The sequence below is a fragment of the Piliocolobus tephrosceles genome, chromosome 11 (assembly GCF_002776525.5).
Source record: "Piliocolobus tephrosceles isolate RC106 chromosome 11, ASM277652v3, whole genome shotgun sequence".
In the NCBI taxonomy this organism is placed as follows: Eukaryota; Metazoa; Chordata; class Mammalia; order Primates; family Cercopithecidae; genus Piliocolobus; species Piliocolobus tephrosceles.
This window is the reverse complement of record NC_045444.1, coordinates 112989072-113013054: the sequence shown is the minus strand read 5'-3', so window position 1 is coordinate 113013054 and position 23983 is coordinate 112989072. Positions and strand designations below refer to the sequence as shown.

General features: G+C 37.9%; 1 pseudogene; it reads right to left on the bottom strand.

Annotated features, from left to right (window-relative positions):
- Window positions 1-232: 232 nt before the first annotated feature.
- Window positions 233-331, bottom strand: LOC111549334 (annotated as a pseudogene).
- Window positions 332-23983: the final 23652 nt, after the last annotated feature.

Genomic DNA, 23983 nt, shown 5'->3' with positions numbered 1-23983 from the left:
CAGTTTCATACAACATCAGTCTATTGTTAGAAATAATGAACATTGCCAGTAGTGTAATTAATGGAACATAAAACTAGCTATAGCTAAAGGGCAAGTAGTAAACTTTGGTATTTCTAACAAATTGATGGAAAAAACAAATCTGGACACAATTTTTAGATTCTTAAAAATATAACCTGGGTAAATTGGACTTGGTAGACTTACTGCCCACAAAAGAAAAATCACTGTAATGGTTAATTAATTATTTATTTTAAAAGATTTTATAAATCAAATTGCCATGCTAATCTCCTCTGTATTGTTCCAATTTTACTATATGTGCTGCTCAAGGGAGCACTATAATGGCTAATTTAATGTGGCAAGTTGACTGGGTCATGAGATGGCCAGATATCTGGTTAAACATTCTTTCTGCATCTGTCTATGTATGAGTTTGTTTCCACACTGCTGATAAAGACATACCTGAAACTGGGAACAAAAAGAGGTTTAATTGGACTAACAGTTCCACATGACTGGGGAGGCCTCAGAATCATGGTAGGAGGTGAAAGGCACTTCTTACATGGTGGCAGCAAGAGAAAATGAACAAGAAGCTAAGGCAGGAACTCCCGATAAATCCATCAGATCTCATGAGGTTTATTCACTATCATGAGAATAGCATGGGAAAGACCGGCCTCCATGATTCAATTACCTCCCCCTGGGTCCCTCCCACAACACGTGGAAATTCTGGGAGATACAATTCAAGTTGAGATTTGGGTGGGGACACAGCCAAACCATATCAGTCTGTGAAGGTATTTCCAGGAGAGAAATACATAGTTCAAATTAGCATTTGAACTATGTAAAGCAGATGGCCTATGTGGGTGCACATCATCCACCCCATTGAGGGCTTTTGTAGAACAGAAAGGTGGAGGACAGCTGAATTCTCTTTCTGTCTCTGTGTCTGACTGCTAGAGGTGAGACCTGGGTCTTCTCTTGCCTTTGGACTAGAACTTATACCAACCATGGGCACTCCTGGTTCTCAGGACTTTGGACTTGGACTGGAATTTATATCACCAGCTTTCCTGGGGTTTCCACCTTGCAGATGGCAGATTATGGCATTTCTCAACCTCCATGATAAAGTGAGCCAATTCTTTATAATGCATCTCAGTATCTCTCTCTATATGTCTATCATCATTTAATCTCTTGTTGGTTCTATTTCTCTGAAGAACTTATTAATACATTCACATTAATAGAACCTAAAAGAATAAAAATGTGTTATTTAAAATAAAACAGGCTGGGGGTGGCTCACACCTGTAATCCTAGCACTCTGGGAGGTGGAGATTAGGCGGGTCGCTTGAGGCCAGGAGCTTGAGATCAGCCTGGGCTACACAGGGCGAACCCATCTGTACAAAACAAACAAATGCAATGATTAGCTGGGCATTGTATTGTGTACCTGTAGTTTGACTTATTTGGGCGGCAGAGTTTGAAGGATCACCTGAGCCCAGGGATGTCAAGGCTGCAGCAAACCATGATTGTGCCACTGCACTCCAGCCTGGGCAACAGAGCAAGACCCTGTCTCAAAAACCAAAATACAACAAACAAAAAACTCTCAAATACACTAAAGAAATTTGATTGATAAATCAGTTATTGGTTTGTAACTATGTCTATGGAAAAAGAATTTATCTTAAGATAATTTCAGTGAGATAAGAATAAAAATGAAAAAATTAGGAACAGTTTCTTCTGTATAGAAAATTGATCAAGGAATTAAGGTGGCTTAAGGAGTTATGCCCTGGAGAACACTTTCCCCTTTCAAAATCCTCCAGTTGTTGTATATTCTAATAATACACTCAGAATGTCCTCATGGTGAAAATGCTGATGTGAAAAAAAATACTGTATCAAAATGGCAGAAGAAAGCATTCCTCCATTTTCCCCTCCTCACCAATGCTTGAATTAAAACTTCCTTTATTTCTGAAATGATCTTTGGTTGTTAGTTGTTTCCTTTAAATTTTGGCTTTTCAGTTCTCAAACTTCCCTGACAAGCTGCACTATGCTAACGTTTTCGAGGACAGTTCTCACTCCGTGTTGATGTTTAGGGATGTAGGTTTCACAAGCCTCTCTCTCATTACTTGGCACACTGTAGATGCTCAGAAATTGTTATTTCCCACCATATTTCCAAATCCTTCCATGGCCAAACAGTTTAACCTGGTTTTGAAGATAATCAATCTGTTTAACTGCTCTCTAAATTACCAGTTTCATTTCTCTTTCTCTCTCTGTGTCCTCTACCCTCTCAAGTATCTGCTCTATTTATTCCATTTTCCTATTACTCTGCTTTTCTTCAAGCAGTTCCTCAATCCAGATTGCCTCCTTCTCATTTTTGTCAGTCTGAATCTTTTTAGTTTTGTTCTTCTGTGCCTAACTTTAGTGTCACCTCATCAGATAAAACTTGTCTTATCTTCTAAACAAATGTGAGGTGTATCTCCATATAACCAACCTAGCACATTCTTTTCACTGTGGTGGGGTTATATGGTTTGTCTGTGTCCCCACCCAAATTTCACCTTGAATTGTAGTAATCACTATTTGTCAAGGGTGGGGTCAGGTGGAGACAAGCAAATCATGGTGGCAGTTTCCCCTATACTGTTCTTGTGGTAGTGAACAAGTCTCATGAGATCTGACGATTTTATAAATGGGAGTTCCCCTGCACAAGTGCTCTTGCTTGCCACCATGTAAGATGTGACTTTGCTCTCCATTCACCTCCCTCCATGATTGTGAGGCCTCCCCAGCCATGTGGAACTGTGAGTCAATTAAACTTCTTTCCTTTATAAATTACCCAGTCTTGGGTATGTCTTTATTAGGAGCATGAGAACAGACTAATACATGGGACTTTGCACGTTTTGTCTTTCCTTCATACTAGAACATCTAAATTCCGTAAGAATAAAGGCTATTCTTGAATATATTTGCAATCTGAATAGTGCTGACACAGTTTCTTACTAATGGTAGGTGTTCATTAACTATGTACTGCCCAATGATGTGAAGATCAAAAAATGACAAGGTGTTTTTGTAGAGAGTAAGCTGATAAAAGGTATTGTCCTTCTGTGGATAAACCTACATATTCAACTCAAGTCACAGTGGTGGAAGAGAGGGGAGAGGTTACTGGCAATGAGTGAGAGATTACTAAAATATAAAATATTCTTATAAATACTTCAAAACTACCTATTTTTCTTCTCTTATCTCTCCCCGCATTTGAAAAACAAATAATGCATTGTATTCTCACCTCTCTGTATGTTTTTTTTTGTTTGTTTGTTTCTTTCTTTTGGAGTCTTAAATTTAGATGTTTAGAGACGGGGAATAGTGATAAGAGAAAGGTCCTTCCTGGGGGAAGGGGTTGACTTTGACCCTGCAGTATAATTGGTTGGCACCTGATTAAAGATAGCAGTGTTTCCAACCACTACATAAGTGTCTGAAGTTCATCTGCTAAAAATATTCCTGACTTTTCTATTAGTCAGATGATTATTTTAAACTTTTAACTTTCATTGAAATGAAATTTCTCTGCTTGGTAAATTAATGTTCAGTGCGTTTACTTTCTTACATATTTGTCCTGCTGTAATCATTGGTCTAAGTTAGTCTCTGCTTCATTCCTGTATCATGAGATTTTTCTATTCCTCAGCTTCTTATTGCTGGTTTAGCATTGTGTCCTCACTAAAATCTCATCTCGAATTGTAATCCCCAGGTGTTGAGGGAGGAACCTGGTGGAAGGTGATTGGATGTTCTTGTGATAATGAGTCCTCACCAGATCTGATGGTTTTATAAGGTGCTCCCCCACTTTTGCTTTCTCTTTCTTTCCTACCACCATGTGAAGAAGGTCTTTGCTTCCCGTTTGCCTTACGACATGATTGTAAGTTTCCCGAGGCCCCCCAGGCTTGTGGAACCATGAGTCAATTAAACCTCTTTCCTTTATAAATTACCCAGTCTTGGGTATGTCTTTATAGCAGTGTGAAAAATGGACTAATAAAAAGATTCGACTAGCATTATATTCAAGAAGAAAAGCAAACATAAGCATACTTTCAGAAAGCCCTGGGACCATTAGCTTGTTCCTGGTCCTTTACTAAGAACCTTGATGATAATATGCCTTCAGCTCAAAGTCACAATGTGCTTTAACAAATCTGGTTGTGAGCTAATCAATTACCAGTTACTTTCCTTTAATTGAGAACATAATTTTGTTAATGTCTATCAGTTTAAGAGTAGAGAGCAAGCATATCAAGATTATCTTACTGGCATAACTAATTAGTAAAACAGTGTGAGATACTAAGAATGAAGTCACTTATATGTGTCTGAGCTTGTGCTGAGAAAGGGAGTGGGGTCAGCAGAGGAGGTAACAAAAATAGCTTTATTATTTGGATTTCAGTTCATTGGTCTCAGTCATACGAACCGTTCTGGTCCCTGTATAGATTTAAATGCAATTGCTGATTCTCTGAAAAAGTAAGCATATTTCTAATCCTGTGAGAAAAATAATATATCAGAGCTTTCCAGATTTGAACACATTCTCAAAATTTCCAACCTGCTTCTAGAAGGCGCAATTTTCTTGAGTTTCAGACTCTTGAACATTTTCTCACCCAGAGTGTAGCCACGCTAGTGAATAAAACATTTTTTTTAAGTACAAACCATCCCACAGATTGAGGTATTAGAGACATTTTGATTATTTTCCCCCTGTTAATGTATGGAAATCAATTAGGTTTGCTCCTGCAATTTTCATTTAGAATAGAGCATTAAATTTAACAGATGATCCATCTCATTACTTTCACTGAGAAGTTTCTTGCTGCTAGTAGCCACTAGCTTCCAGGTATTTTGATATGAAGTATGGCATTTCAGAAATCAGATCCTCACATGATCTGCATCAGAATCACCTGGGAAACTTGTTAAAGATGCATTTTGCTGGTTCCCACTGGATGTCTACTGAGCTGTGGCCAGGGAATATTAACTTTAGGGGCTGATGTTCACCAACAGTGGAGAAATAATAGATTAGTATGTATGCTTTCAGGTAGCTGAGGTGGATTCACATGACAATGAAATATGGTGATACAAATAATCAGTTTCAATATGTAGGATTAGCCAAGCATTCTTGTTTATTTTAGGTCAAAATACTCTTAATTTTGATAGAGAGTGGAATGATTATTTGACTTGTTACTCTTGAAATGAATTCAGAGAATTCTATCAAGAATGGCAAAATAGCTGCTACAGATAAACACTTAGTTTGCCAATTCAACCTTAAGGCTGCCTTTCATTCTGAAGGGCATGATGGTGGAAGGAAAGATTCTGAAGGAAAGATGGTGAAGATAGAAGGAAGTAAGTGCAACAGAAGGTACAGTTTTAAGGAAACAAGAAGTTCAATTGTTAGTGAACACATGTTGCTTCTAATTCAAAGAAAATCACAAGAGTATATTTGCAAATCTCAGGATTACATTTGGAAAATACTATCCCTCATCTGTTAAAATTGTGCATAAAAACCTAAAAGAGACTATTAAGTAGATTTAAAGTCCTTTTTTGCTTGGTACTCTTTTATTCTTTTAAAATAAGAGATGGAAGTCAGACAATTATAGAACGATATATTTTCAAGGAAGGGAAAATGCAAACAACTATACAATCACAACAAATTATAGATTTAATCCAACTAAAATTATCTGATACCTGTTCTGTGACCAGAACTATCTTAGATAAGAGGAAAGCAAAGATAAAATGCCAGCGACTCTGTGAAGGAAACTTAAATACATATTACTAAGGGAAAGAAGACAATCTGGAAAGGCTACATGCTGTATGATTTAAATTATATGATATTATGGAAAAGGCAAAATTATGAAAATAGGAAAAAGATCAATGTTGTCAGGGGTTGCGGGGGAGGAAGCAAAGCAAAGAGAATGTTTAGGGTAGTGAAACTACTCTGTGTGAACTGTAATGGTGGATACAAGTCATTATAGATTTGTCAAAACCTATAGAATACACAATACCAAGAGTAAACCCCAGTGTAATCTATGGACTTTGGGTGACGATGTGTGATATGATTTGGCTGTGTTCCCACTCAAATCTCATCTTGAATTGTAGCTCCCATAATCCCCAGTTGTCATGGGAGGGACCCACTGGGAGGTAATTGAATCATGGAGGTGGGTCTTTTTGGTGCTGTTCTCATGATAGTGAATAAGTCTCATGAGATCTGATGCTTTTATAAAGGGCAGTTTATAAAGGGCAGTTCCCCTACACATACTCTCTTTTATAAAAGGCAGTTCCCCTGCACATGCTTTCTTGCCTACCAGCATGTAAGATATGCCTTTGCTCCTCCTTCAACTTCTGCCATGATTGTGAGGCCTCCCCAGCCATGTGGAACTGTGAGTCCATTAAACCTCTTTTTCTTTATAAAATTACCTAGTCTCAGGTATGTCTTTACTAGCGTCATGAGAACAGACTAGTACCATGTGTAAATGTTAATTCATCAGTTTAAACAAATGTACCACTCTGGAGTAGGATGCTGGTAGTGGGTTGGCTGTGCATGTGCTGAGATAGGGGGGGATATGAGAAATCTCTGTACTTTCTGCTCAGTTTTGCTGTGAAATGAAAACAGCTCTAGAAAATAAAGACTATGTAAAAAAAAAGACTTGGGATTGGTGGATGATACACTCAGCAGAGTCAGGTCCATCAAGGCAACAGTGGAAGTAAATACTGAGAAGTGGAACTGACTGGAAGAGGGAGCAATTAGCTATGGAGAGTGGGAGGAACCAGGAGAGGCCTTTGAGAAGTGGGGCCTCTGAACTGAATTCTGAGAATCAAGACAAACCTGTTGGAGACATTCCAGCAATATGCGTGGTTTGGGGAACTGTAAATTATCTGGTATTGCTGGAGCAAAATGAGAAGCAGTAAGGGAATAGCAATAGGAAGAAAGACTGAACAAATAGGGTGAGGTCAGGAAAGGTTGACACATGCACATACACATGCACATATACATACACACACATTCACATTCATGTGAACTTGCATACCCACACACACATAAGCATATTTTAAAGGACTAAGGCATTTAAACCTGTTGGGAAACCACTGAAAAGCTTTTAGCTGTGAAGTGATGTGACCTGATTTGCATTTTATAAAGAGCCCTGAGGTCATCATGGGGAAGTGCAAGGGGAAAAAAAAACAGATGGAAACATCTAGTTACCCGCATGCAGTTAGAAACCTATGGCAATAAAGGAAAGAACAGATTCTCATTCAAGAGAGATACTTAAGGAGTTGAATTAGCTGAATTTGATGAGTGCTTCACCATGGGAGGTAAAGGAAAGAGGAGTCAGAAAACTTTTGGGCTTAAGAAAGTAGAGGGATATTGGTTAAATTCAATCAAGACAGGAAATGTAGAAGGAAGACTAGTTTTAGGGGGTGGCTATTTTCTCAAGATTAGGAGTGTATGTTTGACACATTGAGTGTAACGTGTCTATGGAACGTCAACTCATTCAACTCAGCAAATTTGTATTGAGTCCCTTCAGACGCTCATCCCAAGCTTGATACCGGGGACTCAGCAGCGAACATGACAGGGATAGTCTCTGTCCTTATGAAGGTACTAATAGTGATAAAGGAAGGCTTCAAACAATAATTGCAGGTGTGGTGTCTGTTATGAAAGGGGAAGTATAACTTAGATATACAGGAGAAGTCTAGGGTGGAGATTCACTTTACAATCCATCAGCACGTATAGGTTAGCACGTATAGAGTTGCCATCACAAAGATGAATGAGATGACTGACAGAGAAGATGACAAGGGAGAAGAGGAGAGAAATGTAGGGCATCTCACTGTTAGACTGAAGAAATGATGAGAGAATCATAGGGAGAGAATCAGGAGAGAGAGGTGCTTGGAATCAAGGAGGAATTTCAGGAAGACTGAAGTGGTCAAGAGATGTCATGAGAAGCCAACATAATATACAGCATCAGAGATGTCTTTTGGGTCTTGCAGTATAGGAGGCTTTTGTGATGTCTCTGTGAGCTGCTTGAGTGTATTGGCAGGGCCAGAAACCTCCTCAGAATGTGTTGAAGATGAAGAAGTTATAAGAGATAAAATCTGAAGGTGACATGTCCTAGATTCTTGATTCTGATGGGAATGAGAGAGGAAAGTCAGTAGGGAGGGACATGAGATAAAAGGCAGGTTCTTGAAAATGAGAGAGATTTGAAGATATTTAGTGACTAAAGAAAGGAGGAGTCAAAAATTAAGTAAAGGAGGGCTAAATTATGGGTCAAGATACCAGACAATGGCAAGAGGGCACAGGGTTTATTCATTCATCTCAAATTAGCTTTAAACAAGTGGAAGGAGAGTTTTCCTTCAAAACTAAATGCAAAAAGGTAAGAGCGTGCCTGGATGTAAGTAGAGGAGGAAGGATAGGGTGGAAGGAACCTAGGGGAAAACAGAGTAATAAAATAGAAATTTAAAGATGAACAACTGTTTTGATGTCATTAAAAGTGTCAGCCCCGATCACTTTAATACTCATCTTCTATAATACATTATCTCATATGCGAACTTCGAGCTTACCAGATAAAAAGTAAAAGAAAAAACAAAAAAAAAAACAAAAAGGGTGGCTTCAATATGAAATGAATGTCAAACGTCAAAACTTAATTTGATTTTGAGAGGTCTTCCCTAGGGTTTTATATTTAAATGAGGCAAAGGCCTCTGAACTCTATAGATCACAACAGAAACACGAGTCCAGGAAATTCCTAGGTCATGTCATTCTTGGACAAAATTGTAACAAACAGAAGCTTTGGTGAGGAGTTCTATAAATATTTATCGGCTGTGACTTTTACCCACTGGAGGTTAAAGATCTCTTGAGTTTTGGATGAGAATGCATAGCAGTCTGATTTGACTTGAATTAGCAGCAAAAATAACTCTCCGGATTTAAAACTGCTTACTACAACCAAATGATATATTTTACAAAACATTACAAGATAATAGGAGGTGTTCCAGTCATTGACAAAACACTCATAGTGTAAGTACTGTATTGACTTTTATCATTCTTATCATATTTAATGGATTATATTTTGCTTTCAGATTGGCTTTCCATCAGAATAAAACCAAATAAGAGATATTCTTAAAATACATAAGATGTTAACTGGGTCAATTTTAATGTCAGAAATTTGTTAACTTTCTTTTTACTTTTCAACTATTTTGAACATTAGGTTTGAGCTGGTTTAAACTGGTCATATAGCATTCCATTTTATTCAGTTTCATCATGTGTTCTTGTTAAAATATATTATAATTTGTATGCTACAAGGTTAAAATATTTTCGGCTTCAAAAGTCATTAACTTCTTGATTTTATTACAAAAGTAGATCATTTATTAACTTAAAAATAGACATGAGTCAATATATTCAATAGGTCATTTAAGAGAAATATGAAGGATAGAAAGGAACATGAATTTCACTATAAATTTCTTTAGAAATATCATATTCGTTTGTGATTAGTTTGATCACTTATAAAGTGTTCCATAGTACTTTAAAGGATATTAGTGTGAACTAAATGTGATTTTTCTCTTGATAATTTTATAGAGTTTATCAAGATGTTTTGGTGTGAAGATTGAGAGACAGAGGTTTTCTCAAATGTGACAGTTCAGAAACCTATCTGATATTACAAAAAGCACACCATAAATCTGGAAGGAGTCTTTACAACCTGTCAGTAATAACAAATAAGCTGGACATGGTGGCTCGGGCCTATAATTCCAACACTTCGGGTGGCCGAGGTGGGTTGATCACTTGAGGTCAGGAGTTCGAGACCAGCCTGGCCAACATGGCAAAACCCCATCTCTACTGAAACAAAAACAAAAACAAAAACAAAAATTAGCCTGGCATGGCAGCTCACACCTGTAATCCCAGCTACTTGGGAGGCTGAAGCAGGAGTATCATTTGAACCCTCGAGGTGGAGGTTACAGTGAGTCGGGACGGTGCCACTGCAATCCATCCTGGGCAACAGAGCGAGACTACATCTCAACAACAACAACAAAACTCCCCCCAAAACTCCCAAAACAAATTGAGCTATGCTAGAAGAAAGACTGCCTTTTTTTCTCTTCTCTCCATGAAAAATAGTATCATTTGCATGTGAAGAGCCATGGAAGAGTATGCAACCAAGATGTAGGAAAAAAGTCTACTATAGGCATATCAGGTGTTTGATTAATAAAAATGTAATGCTTTTCCTCAGATTTTGTGATTTTTTTTTACATTTAAAGAACTCTGTGTTCCCCTGTGATTTATTTTCTCATTATAAATAAACATTCACTTTTAGACTTAATTGTATTTTTGCATTCTTTTTTTTAAAGGCTCCACAAAATGTAGATTTACCCTGTGGTAAATGTTGTAATATTTATTGGAACTAGGTTTTCCCAAACATTTTCAAAAATGCCTCAGTATTTGATGTTTTCTGGGGAAGCATCATTTACCTCTGTCCTGAGGTTCCAAGTATTTTCCTTGCAAGTATATTTTTATTGGAATAAAATCTTACATTTTACAATGTTTACATCTTTCTCAATGATGAAGTTGTCCTTTCCTGATAGTCTATTACATTTTTTTCTTTTTTAGAACTAATAGTTCACATCCCACAAAAGAACAAAACTAATATGTTCATGTTCATAGTAGAATCATAAAATGATATCTAAACAATGATCTTCATGATTTGAAGGTTCTACATAAAAGTATAAAGAGCTGCTAATATATTGCTGGGAATGTTTGTCCTTCTTTTACACCTGCTTTTTACAACTTAAAGCATTTCTAAACATCAGTGCCTACAAAATCCTAAATATAATAGAGTATTTGAGAACTTCTCATAGAAGGGGTACTGATTATTGATGCATGTTTCATTAGCAATAGATTTATTGCCCTGCAATAATATTAATGTTTAGAATCCCTTTGTACTAGTTTGTTTCTATTTCAAAGACTCCAAAAGTAGTTATCTTTAAAGAAAATGTGGTACAATATACACCATGGAATACTATGCAGCCATAAAAAATAATGAGATCATGTCCTTTGCAGAGACATGGATGAATCTGGAAACCATCATTCTCAGCACAGTAACACAGGAACAGAAATCCAAACACCACATGTTCTCACTTATAAGTGGGAGTTGAGCAATGAGAGCACATGGACACAGGAGGGGAACAATGCACATCAGGGTGCATTGTAGAGGTGGGTCGGGGGAAGGGAAAGCATCAGGAAAAATACCTAATGCATGCAGGGGTTATCATCTAGGTGACAGGTTGATGGGTGCAGCAAACCACCATGGCACATGTATACCTATGTAACACACCTGCATGTTCTGCATATGTATCCTGGAACTTCAAGTAAAAAAATGAAAAACATAAGTAGTTATCTTTATATTTATTTCCTAGAGACCAATATCTGAGGAAGTGGATATGTATTTGTATATATCTTGATAGTATATGTTTAGCAATCACCTATGAATTGATTATTGCAGTGATTTGTTTTCCTTTTCCTACTATGTTGTCATAGCTGCCTCAATATTCTTGAACATAGTATAAGGTGTCTGAGCAGGTTCATCAAGGTTCTTCTAAGTCTGAGAAGGTGTCAGGCAGCTTTGCCTCTGTGTATATAACCATTTTTCAAAAGTAAACTTAGTAGAAGACACGAAATATATTGTAATGTCATGTTTTGAATTGTTGATGGGATAGGACAGTGACCCAGAAAATAGCTGTTTGCTCTAGTTCTGCAGTATCCAGTGACTTATGGATATTGTCTTCAGTGGCTTTCACAAGGTCAAGGTTGTAGGAGGATCCACAAGTCCAGAGCCATGGCCACTGCTTGCACCCCTATTCCTAGCCCACCATCTTACTGATATGTGCTGATGATCACAAGACTGAGGACAAGGGGCAAATAGCCTCTTGTTTCTACAAGCACAAATGTATCCCTGCTAATGACAGGTTCATTCATGATCTACCTACTTGGGCCTGGAAAATGGCAAATCTGCAGCATCAGCTCCATAAATGGAGGAGAGTGTGTTATTGTAGACACCAATTAGTGGGAAAAGGAAGAATTGCTAGTTTTGGAAGCAGTTTGTCATTTTGAAAATTAAGCTTGGTAAACAGGGTTACACAAAAAGCAGTCCTGAAATACTACATCACTGTCATGCCCTGGCATGTTTGGAAATATTTCTGCTTTTGTGAAATTGTACATCATGCTAGGTTTACTATACTTATATCTCGTATTCCGCATGACAATTGGCTAAAAGTTAAAAGACTCTGTGTAGTAAAGCCAAAATTCCATATATATATATTTATGTATGTATGCCAAAATAAAGCATATTTACTTTGAGTTGTATTTTATCATGTGTGACAGCAATGGATTCCAGCTAGACACAGAGTATATTTTTCCCTAGTCCTGATGTTCTTTAATCTTAACACAGCAACAGATTGCAGGATTTATTTTCCCCAGTAGAATCTACTGCAAGTTAGAACCACTTTGTTTTCTTGAATTCCACTTACAGCAGTACTTTGTCTTGGGAAACGAAGCTGGAATTGAGTGGGGTTGTGCGGGGTGGGGGAGGGCACACCTTGGTGAACTATATAGTTCTTGGCAAAAGCGGTTTCCACCCAGGGCTGATACAAATCAAGATGGGAGTATGAAACTTCATATCTAATTGATAAAAGATTTCTCAGTGCACCCTATGAATCATTGGCTCCCATAAATGAAAACAGGGGCTCATGTGGCATTGCAAGGCAGTGAACTCTCCGGGCTAGCATGAGTAATTACGGAGCAGTTTCATCCGCAGGGCAAAGGAGCTCACAAACAATTTAGGAGAAAAAAAATGGTTTGTTACCTATTGCCTTTGTCCTTGTAAAAATCTATTATTTCATACAGTGCGTTTTACTACATTGCTAATACGATTACATCATGTGGCTGCATTTTTGGGGTGTGTTTAAAGACCAGTGCTTTTAGCAGCATAAAGTCAACCAGAGCCCATGTAACTCAAACTTTGATTTTAATTCTCCTAGATGCTTGTGTACGTATGCCAAATTTGATGTCATTTTGAAAACTTGCATTTTAACGAGTATTTATTTATTTAAATCGATTATTGGAATCTCAGGTTTTTGACGGTGTTGGTAGTTTTTAGTTTTCAAGCAGATGACAAAGTATTCCGTGAGAAGCCTTGCACCCCTACCCCTACAGCATACAAAAGAACCCCTGTGAATTTGAATTTTATTCACTAATTCATAATAGAGATCTTATCTATGACAATAAATGTGTTGATTTTGATTATATGTTTAGTGAACACACTTAGCCATAGAAAACTGAAATACGAGCCATGATGGGATGTTCTTTATCATTTCAAATAACAACATTTTGGTCATAAGTAGAATGATCAAGTTGGCCATTTGTGACTATGGGTTTAGCTCACTAGATATTGGCAACAGAGAGAGGTAAAAGTGTTTCACACCGGAGCATGTAAATGACAGGTGTCTTACTTATTTTCACAAAAACAAGCACAACTTTGACAGGCAAGGATTTCTCAATTTAAATTTCAGTTTCCATTTCATTTCCTCCTGTAAAGGATAAGGTATTTATTTTGGCTACCTATGCTTAGGTAGTTTTGAAGCTATGAAAATGAATGCTTAGATAGGAAAACACCATCTTTTTAAAAAAGTAATTCAGTCCTCAACATCTACATTGAATTATAGGTGTATCTTGCTTAACTTACACTAAAATGTGGAAGCACCTATATTATTTGGGATAATTTAATATAGTATAATTAGTATAGCATCTCAATATAGTAGTTCATTTACATATGTGTAATTTTCATTACAAGGTTTCATTTGTTCTGTTAAGGATGTAAATGTGGAATGAAAAACATTTCTATACAGTGAGGTGAAGGCCATGTGTTTTGCATAAGTGGATAGTCACCAAATAAAGCCGTCTTTGGAAGCATGCTGTTAACATGACGTTTACCACCTCTTCACTTGTAGCTTGAACCTGCTCCTGCCACCACACTGAGTGGAAAAAAGAAGGCAATGAGAAAGGAGAAAAAGCAGAAGTTATTCTCACCCCTTGCAGAATACCTGTCAGTAGCTCTCTGTTTCCTTCTTGCATTTTGGCATTGAACCCCTTGAGATAACAACAAATGGCCTTAGTCATTATGTTTTGCTCTATTTTGCCTTTGGAAAAACATTGCCATTTTCTGGTGGAAAACACAGTTTGTAACCATCTGTAATAGAAATCAATATGACTGTTTAGGAATAAAAGCCAAAAAACCTAGGGCTAGGGCAGGATAGATGACACCTCCAAAGTGGATAAAATTGATACTGATCTGTGTGGTCCCCTCTCCCTGCATTTCATGATAAGAGCTAAAATTAAATATACATAAAGGGTCATGTACCTATAGACCAACTTGAAGTCTACTGATTCGTTGTAATCCTTTGTTGCTTCAGTGCCTTTATATCCACTATGGAACAGAAGTATTTGAATATTCAATCAATTTTGTCTGAATAATTCATCCTAAGGACATTTTATTACTAAATAGACCATATTAGGATAAACTCTCACATAAAATGTGATCTCATGACAGAGGGAAAATGAAAGTGGCACCGTTAGGCTCCCACAAAAGTCATGGTCGGTAGCGTCTTTTGTACACGTGTAATGAAGTGATATTTGGGAGCTGAACATGATAGCCTTAATCTAGGGTGATATGTTGGCTTTGCCTGCTGCTGCATAGGGAAGAAAACCAAAGCAAGATGGGTGTGGAGCAAGGTTGGAGAAGGTGGCCGTGACAGCAGATATGATTCATCCCTTGAGTTAATCCCAAGAGTCCAACTCAATTCAAAATATCAAGTAGCCTTGTCAATGGGTACTGGTGCCTGTTTAAGCCAACAACTAGGAGGGCGAAGGTGAAGATCAAAGTGAATGAAAGGACACCAGAAACTAAAAGTCTACTTCTGGAGAAAGAAAATTTGGAAGGAGTTTATGGAAAAAAGATGACCCTTTCCTACCATTCAACTGACTGGGAGTCAAGAGTGGACTTATGAACTTGGGGAAAGCTGTAGCAAGCAGTAGGTGCTCTCTGTAGTTTAGACAGGGAGGCACTATGTTCTAATTGTGCTTTCTTAAATTCTCTGTCTGTTTAGCATCCATTCGTCACAGGGTCAATTCAATTAACTCTATGTTATTATCTTCCTGTATTCTTGATGCTCTGGTATTTGTGGCCCTGCCAACTGGCCAGGACTAGCCAAATTTGAGAGATAGCAGAAGTCTCCCCTGAGCGCCTGCCTGTCAGATGCAAACCAACAAATCCAGAGTTCACACCCCCAACCGTCTTTTCAAATCAAACTCTCACATACTGTGGTGGTTAATACTGAGTGTCAACTTGATAGGATTGAAGGATGCAAAGTATTGATCCTGGATGTGTCTGTGAAGGTGTTGCCAAAGGAGATTAACATTAGAGTCAGTGGGCTGGGAAAAGCCGATCCACCCTTAATCTGGGTGGGCACCATTTAATCAGCTGCCAGCACAGCTAGGATATAAGCAGGCAGAAAAACATGAAAAGATCGGGCTGGCTCAGCCTCTCAGCCTACGTCTTTCTCTCGTGCTGAATGCTTCCTGCCCTTGAACATTAGACTCCAAGTTCTTTAGTTTTGAGACTCAGGCTGGCTTCTTTGCTCCTCAGCTTGCATATGGCCTATTGTGGAACCTTGTGATTGTGTGAATTAATACCCCTTAATAAACTCTCATATATATCCTATTAGTTCTGTCCCTCTAGAGAACCCTAGTACACATACCAAGCCAATATTACCCTGGTCTATCAACTCAGGTCCAGGAATCACACAAGCAGGGACAGTTCTTATACCCCAGAGTCCACCAGGATGATTCAAACGACCCATTCCTAAACTGCTTGCCCTGTCCTGTCCTGTCCTGTTCCTATGGAAACTCCCAAAAGGGCTCTGGTCTGGGCTTTCCCCTTGCTCCTTCTGCACCCTGACCCAAACTAGTGCTTCCCCATGTGGTCCTGCAGGGTGCAGCTGCCCTTTCCTCTTGGGAAATACAATAAAATTCTTCTTTCAATCAATGGCATTAGCTTCTCCATGGTGTCACTCAGTCAACTACATCAATTAAAATCCTGTGGGTACATTTTGAGACATATAGGCTTATTTATGTAGTGAGTGGGCAGGGAACAAGAGTACTTCTCTTAGGCTCTATTTTCCAGTGGTTGGAGGGCTCCTAAGGATCTCTCTTGGCTCAGCACAGAATGGGCCAAGCTTAGATGTCATCACTATGGGAAGTTGTGGCTGTTTAGAGCAGGGAGAGACAAAGAAATGGCTAAATGGTATCAATATCCAGCAGCAGTCCCTGTTCAGCAAATATAGACAAGGAACGCGAATTTATATGAGGAGACCTGTTTTATGAATACCTTACCCTTTTTCAAAGTCCAAGTCTACTGTTCGTTAGTTAGTCTTTTAGTCTCAATTCCATGGCTCAGTCTATAAACACATACTTGCCAAGCTAAGCGCTCCGGAGGCTGAAAGCAAAGGCAAAGCATACTTTTTACATTCAAAGGCCATACAGTCTAAATAGTAGCAAAACCATTTGTGTTAGTCTGGGTCTCCTAGAAGTAGAGGCCAAGATTGGATGAGATGTGCAAGAAACGTATGGTACATTTCCACACATCTTGCGAGTAGAGGCACTGGCTGCTTTTGCGTTAGGCTGTCTGTTCATGCATGCTTACATAGTGAATACCCTTGGGGAATAAAGATCATGTCTCCTTCCAAAGCAGCATAGGAAAGGTTTTTTACTGTCCAGGATAATAAAAATAATACCTTTCTTCAAGGTAAAGATTAAGCAGGCTTGATGCTTATTAGAAAAGATTCAGGTTCCCAAGCTTGGGGAACCTCTCCCATAAAAAGAAAAATAACCCTCCTTCTCCTACTGCATGTAGGGGCATCACCTGGCCCTTTTGGGGCTTAGATAAGTATGGCAAATACTGATACTCTGGCTGCTGATATTGTGAGCAAAAATCTTTTCCTTTGATCCAAGAGATCCTTGTTTTACCAATATCCATGATGTGGATAACTTGCAGGCTGACTTGCAAGCAGAGTAAAAGTGTTGAACTCACTGGAATTTATTTTAAGTTTTTAAAATTAATTAATTTTTTTTTTTTTTTAGAGATGGGGTCTTGCTCTGTTGCCCAGGCTGGAGTGCAGAGGCATAATCATAGCTTACTGCAACCTTAGACTCCTGGGCTCAAGTAATCCTCCCGCCTCAGCTTCCCAACTATCTGGGACTACAAGCACGTGCCACCATGCCAGAATTATTGATAAAATACTTATGAAAATAGGGAGGACACTGGCATAGTCTGGGACAGCTGTGAGGCCACCATATAGGTCTGTCTCTTGTAAAAGAGAGAGAAAATAAAGGAAGGAATGTTGAGTAGAAGAGTTTTGGACAGTGTGTAGTTATAAGAAAGTATTTGGCAAGGCTGACAGTGAGCCCTCCAACCAATGTCAGTTCAGAGCTGTCCCACCTCTAGTAAGAGTGGCTTGCCAAGTAGCCCTGTGTCATTCACTCATTGGCTGGGAGCAGCTTGGGAGAAGCAGGGCTTTGGATCAAAAGTGGTGGTAGATTCTGGACATTGCAGCTGGAGACATCAATCAAGTACTTTCCTTATAGTGATAGATTGAGTCACATTTTCATGGCTGCCATGTCAATTAAAAGTCCTCTGATTCCAAAGCTCCATTGTTTAAAATGACGTTGACCTCACCGTAATCTCAAGAGTTCAGAAATTTGAGTACTGGGAATGCTTAAAGGATAGGTTAAAGAGTATGTTGGACAGAAGTCTTGATTATAAAAATTTGAAACCCAACTCACAGCACCCCAAGGAAAAGAAAATGTGTTTATGGTCTCATGTATGTAACTGAAGAATCAAAGGTGGTTGTGGTGTCTTTTAGGGATAGATGGGCTGGGAGGTCAGATGATGTTTTTCGTTCCATCTTCAGCTCTGTTTTCCACTTTATTGGCTTTTCCTCAGATATATTTCACATGCTGTTTCCTAGACATGTTTCCCTTATAGTTATTAACACCAGAGAAGAGAGAAACCCTCCTCTCTGATAGTGCCAGCAAAAGCCCTTGGACGGACACTCTTTGGCTCAGTCTGGATCAAATTCCTTGCCAAAACCAACTGCTTGACTTGAGAACACTATTCTCTGATTGGTTGAATTTAGCCATGTGTTTAGCCTTATGCCAGGAGAGGTGAGTAGAATCAATTCATAAATACCCAGCCAAGTGGAGGAGCAACACTTGTTAAAAAACAAACAAAATGATGCTGGGTAAACAAAGGTGTTCACCAAAGAGGAGATTTTTCCTCTCAAAGCTTCAGTGATGGTGGTGATTTTTGAGATGGGTTGATTATGGGTGAAAAAGCTAAGAAGTTTGATGGTTGGCTGAGAATACAGTGCTTTAAAAAGATGTTGACTGAGAAAGCAGATGAAATCAGTGGTAGAGTGTTGAATTTGGGGCCCTTTCAGGCAGGTTAAAGCCTTTAGATTGCATATCCCCTACATTGCTGTTACTCTTTGCAATACAACTTAGAACATCAAAATATATCTTCAGGCAGCATGCCTTCTAGGAATAGACATTATATGGAACATGAAAACCTAAGTAGATAACAGAATTCTAGAAATTCAGAGAGAGAAGAAATACCATGGGCTTCTCCCTCAGTATATTGCTCTTTGGGGCAGAAATGTTGTAAAATTTGTTTTCCAGAATATTTGAGTTCATAATTAGTAAGTTTGGCTCTGCAGAGTTTATCTTCAAATACATGAGATTTTATAGTAGTTTTTGGATCCCAAGTAGGCTTGTTCTGTGTTTACCCCCTTTAAAGTTCAAGGTGTCGACTGACTAATCTGACGAATAAAACTCTTGGGCGTTATGTTCATAATGTTCTGGAAAAGAAACTTCTTGGGTGTGTATTTTACCTAGTGTCTTCCCGGAACAAGTCTCAATGTTTCTTTTATAACTAATTTGCAGAGTCAGTCGTGGTACTGAGTAAGACTAGCAGTTGGAATATCTGTGTCCTAGATCATGACTCACTGTTGTGTGTCCTTAGGCAAACCTTTATCTTTTTAAGTAAATGGGGTTAATAATACATTTCTTAAAGAATTAGTAAGCCAATCAATTGAGAAAATGCATGGGACGCTGTACCCAGCTAGAAAACGTGAGCATTGTCATCACATTGTTCTCAGGGATGGGAAATTCAGGCCAAAGGTGGGGATATAATGGAATCATCAATTTTCTTTCTTTCAAATTATTACACACAGAATGGAATCTTTTCTGCCTACACCCTGGATGACTTCTGCCCTTTAGCATGCTCCAAATAAGAGCTGGGCTTTTATAATTCAGAATTCAGGCAAACCTCCTCATCCCATGGTGGTTCTATGAAGAGACCCTCTTATACTCACTTCTCTTTGTTTCTGTAATTGTCAGTTTATTTCTTTTGAGAAAGAATTTATCTCCCCATCAACTCATTAGTGATTTAATATGAAGTAAGCTGATTATAGGCAATCTGACCAGCCAATGTTCACACTGCAGAGAAATGAAGCTAGTAATGCCTTTCAAGAATACAGTTGACCTTTGAACAACATGGTAGTTAGGGGAGCCAACCACCCTGTGCAGTTGAAAATTCACATGTACCATACTTTTGACATCCCCAAAACTTAACTAGGAATAGTCTGCTGTTGAGCAGAAGCCTTCCCAATAACATAAACAGTTGATGAATAGATATTTTGTATGTTGTATGTATTATATACTGTATTCTTACAATAAAGTAAACTGGAGAAAAGAAATGTTATTAAAATCATAAGAGATAATACATTTACTGTTCATTAAGTGGACGTTATCATCGTAAAGGTCTTCATCCTTGTAGTCTTCACATTGACTAGACCATGGAGGAGAAGCAGGCAGGGGTTGGTCTTGCTGTCTCAGCATGTATAAGTGGAATTGAGACGCTTTAATCCATGGTGTTCAAGGGCCAGCTATTTTTCTCCTGGACCTATCATTTCAGCTGATCTTGTTAGATTTTACATGTACAGTACTCCTGGGAGCCTGCATGCACTGTGGTCTTTCCAGAAAAAAAGAAAAAAAAAAAAAAGAAATCATGAAGCCATATATTTAGAAAGAAAGGAAACCAAATCATTGATATCTTGCCACTTGGTTCTGAATCTGTTACTTAATTGGAATATCCCAAGATTCAGTCTGAATAAGAATGTGAGATACCATTACCAAAGGGTTCAGGGATTAGTTGGAGAAGGTAACTAAATCATAAACAAAGAAGATTCACACTGGGTACCCAGTGAAATGAAGGAATTTGAAACCCATCCGAATCCTTTCCTTTTAGTCTGTCTCCAGGAGGCTAAAACATCTGGTGAATCACGTCAAAGATTCAATCAATCATTCCTGTGTTTGGATTTTATGATGCCAGACATCTGGATCAACTGAGTTTCTCCTTTCTTTAATTAAATCAACTGGATGTTTTGGCTTCCTGCAAAGTCAGCTTCAGTCTAAATAATACACATCATAGTCCTATGTCCTATTTGTACTCTGACTCAATTTTGATACATTTTGTTTTGGTTTTAATTTCTTTTAACATAACCCCTAGATTTAAATAGTTTTGCATATTGTATAATACTTTGGGCATTAATATGAAAGTCTTAATAAATAAATCAGAAAAACAAAATCGACTGTTTTACTTTTTTCTGGAAGGCACCCTGGATGTTGGCACTGATAAATGGAAGTTGAGAGGGCTAAAGAACAATGTTAAATAATTACACAGATAGGGCTCAGCAGAGATCAAAATATCCTCTCTGATGTAAAGACAGCTGGCACCGACAGTAATTTTAACTGTGTGTAACAAGAACACACAATTTATATAATTTATGCATTCCTAGGTTTTTGAGTGCATAGGAATTTGGTCTGGTTTTATGTTATTTTCAAATATCCTTTGCTTTCTTATCTGGAAAGGCTTCTGGGCAACTTAATGACTGGAGGAGATTTAAAAAGAGATGAAAAGAAACCATGAACGCATACTGGTTTAATGAAATATATTTTCTAGGAGAGAAATCAAACCTCAAAATAGACAAAACAATGTTTATCGCTCTAAATATATGACATGAAACAACTGAAGAATTTTGGAATAACATCTTATACCTTACTCCTTTATGATGTTTTTGTGGGGCCTGCCTAATATACAAGTCAAAAATGGATGCTGCCTTCTCATTTAGGGTGATTCTGTTCTTTGGTTTTAAAGAAATGAAAGACTAATAGAGAATAAAGTAATATCTTTGTACAATTGTAGTTAATTCATTGGTCTTTTGGAAGACCGATTAATTAGGATGTCATGATTCTTATTATAACCACTTGGGCCAAATTGGCTAAATATTTCATATTTATGTTGTGAGATCTATGCCCAAACACAGATATCTAAAAGTTTTTACTGAATCTAGGCTCTATTCCTGCAAAAAGCCCCCTAATGTCAGATCTTCTTTTGCTAAGATAAGACTTGGAAGTCCACTTTGATGTTGCTTTGCCAGATGTGAATATTTCTTTATACTTTTTTCTGAAGTTGATTTGTAGAAGTTCCTACTGCATTCAACATCTTGATTAGGACTCTTCAAGGATGCTGTATTCATAAATAGAAGATGCCAGGCACTCTCATGCACATTTTACATATATCATGTTTTAGTTAATCACAGCAAGCCTGTTAGGTAGGTACTATTATTAATTGCATTAAACAGAGGCTGACACTAAAGCTCAGTGAGGTTACTTGCTCAAACTTTAATTCAATTTTTGGATTAAGAGTAGTTTTTTTAAAGATTGTGTATATATACATAAACACAGATATTTATTGAAGGAATTTTGGAAAAACTATAATATTAAAAAAAAAGAAATTACTCAGAATGCTATTTTCCTGAGATAATGTCTGTTAATTTTTGGTGTATGAGCCTATATCCATATATGTACATACATATTTGAATAAATACATCTACCTTTAAAACCATGGACTCATACTGAGTACACTATTTTATAACTTTCTTTTTTATAATCTTAATTGGGAACTTGTTCCATATCATTTTTATTTTTCTATACCAGGGAGTAGCTGTAAGGATCACTTGGTAAAAATCTTTATGATTTTGTGGGGAGTATAATCTTCATCACGACTGCTTAACTCTGAGAAAGCAGTCAAACACAATGCATAAGTGAATGGGCATGACTGGGTTTCAACAAAACTTTATTTACAAAATAAGCAGTGGGTCAGATTTAGCTCATGGGCTATAGTATGCTGATGTTTATTTTACAGCATCATTTTCTCAAACGTCACCAATAGTAGTTTATCCCATGGTTATCTTATAATTTAGTTATAGGCCTTATTTAGTTATTTAGTTTGTGTCTGCTTAGTAACAACATTGTGATGAAAATCTTATAATTAAAACTTAGTACATATGCACTTAGTTTTTCTCAATTTCCCAGAAAAAGAATTTCTGAATCAAATGGAAATTCCTTTTATAAAGTGATTGACATGCATTGCCAGAAGCTGTCCACAGAATTGTAGCTTACATCCTCACCAATGTTGTCAAGGAGGGTGTCTTTATCTGTACCCTTGCTATTAGGATGGTGCAAAAGTAATTGCAGTTTTGTATCACTTTCAATGGCAAAAACTGGAATTACTTTTGCACCAACCTTAATAACAATGCATACTAAGGAGTTCTTAAAGTTTTTTTTTTTTTTTTTTTTTTTTTTTTACCAATTTGATAGGCATAAAAATATCCAATTTGGCCGGGTGCGGTGGCTCATGCCTGTAATCTCACCACTTTGGGAGGCCGAGGCGGGTGGATCACGAGGTCAGGAAATCAAGACCATCCTGGCCAACACAGTGAAACTCCGTCTCTACTAAAAATAAAAAAATTCACTGGGTGTGGTGGCAGGCACCTATAGTCCCAGCTACTCGGGAGGCTGAGGCAGAAGAACAGCTTGAACCCGGGAGGTGGAGGGTGCAGTGAGCCTAGATGGTGCCGCTGCACTCCCGCCTGGCAACAGAGGGAGACTCTGACTCAAACAACAGCAACAACAACAACAACAACAAAATTGTATAGGCAAAAGCACTTTTTCAACTTGCATTTTTTTATTATGATTATTGAACATATTTTCTCTTTTCTTGCATGTTTAATATTTAACCATATATCAGCTGTTTCCTTCAGATGAACATAATTTTATGTATGAGGGAAACATGCAAATTTATTTTGGCATATTAAATGACATATTCGTAGTTAGACTGACACATAAAGTGTTAAATTAACACAGAGGTGACATCAAAACTGTCCCAGTAAATCCTTGTTCATTCACTTTAAGGGTGAAATTAACTGTGCTTCTTTTTAAAGCTTGCTTCCTTTGAGTATTGCTCATAGAGTAAGAACCTATCTTTATTGAAGGTTTCTGCTCTTCCTTTCTCCCTCACTGTATCCTCTCCATGGAAGGCACGCTCTATCTGATTTACTGGAAGGTAACATTCTGATATCCCTTTATTCAGATTCTCTAAGTGATGAGATAAATGTACTAAAGGTCCTAGTCATTGTTATGAGTGAAAACTGTGTCCTCCAAAAAGATATGTTGAAATCCTAACCTCTGGTACTTGTGACTGTGACCTTATTTGGAAATAAGGTCTTTGCAGATGTAATCAAGTTAAGATGAGGTCATTTTAAGATGTGGGCTGTAATCCAGTGTGACTGTTCTTGAAAGAAGTGAAGACAGAGACAAAGGGAGACAGCCATGTGATGATGGAGGCAGATATTAGAGTTACGTAGCCACCAGTCAAGGAATGCCTAGGGCTACCAGAAGCTGGAAGAGACAAGGAATGATATTCCCACAGAGGTTTTGGAGAGAGCTCAGCCCTGCTAGCATCTTGATTTCGAACTTCTAGCGTCCTGAACTGTGAGATAATACTTTTTTGTTGTTTTAGGCCATGCAGTCTGT